Here is a 799-nt window from a genome sequence, read left to right as displayed (position 1 = left end):
CAAATCTGAGTGATTTTCCTGGGGGGCCAGAGGGAAATAGAAACGGCATTGCCGAGCCCCTGCTCTGCCGCAGCAGTGGGGCCGCGGTGCTGGGAGAGGGGCTGCGCTGGGGGACCCATCCTCCTCCGCAGTGCCGGTAGCAGCACAGCGCTGCCCACCCTGTGCCCGTTCCCGGGGTCACTCTCACCGCAGGGTCTGGGGATGGGGCCCTTCCACCATGGCACCAGGAGCCCACTCCGTGCCGGGGCTGCCGCATGTCCCAGGAGCACGGCCAGGGGCTGCAGGATCCTGCAGGACGCCTGGCTGGGACCACTGCTCGCTGCCGTGTGCTCGGGGACGTGCCGGCATCGGGGTCACCCCTCTCCCTCTAGCCAGGGCAGCCCCTGTGGGTGCTGCGGCACTGTGGTCCCCATCCTGTTGTGAGAGCTGCTGTGTACCCACCGGGCGGGGGGAGCAGGGCTGGGGACAGGGGTGCTGCAGGGTCACACCAGAGGGACACTTTGGGGACCCAGCTCGGAGCCCCCCTCACTGGGCAGCCCCCTCGCACCGGACAGCCCTGCCCCGGCTGCGCAGGGCCGTGGGTACGTGTGTCCCGGCTGCCCTGTGCCATGCCGGCTGGTGTCAGGGTCCCGGCACCCCCTTTCCCTGCAAGGCTGGGGGTGCCAGACTGTGTCTCCACCCCCAGCAAAGCCGCCTGCGCCAGACCCACACCTCGCTGTGCCGTGCCGTGCCGTGCCGTGCCGCTTGGCCGGGTGTGCACGGACAGTGGGGAGTGCATTGTCCTCGCCGGAGAGCAGCG

This window comes from Larus michahellis, chromosome 4 (genome assembly GCF_964199755.1).
Source record: "Larus michahellis chromosome 4, bLarMic1.1, whole genome shotgun sequence".
In the NCBI taxonomy this organism is placed as follows: Eukaryota; Metazoa; Chordata; class Aves; order Charadriiformes; family Laridae; genus Larus; species Larus michahellis.
Note: the sequence above shows the minus strand (reverse complement) of the source record.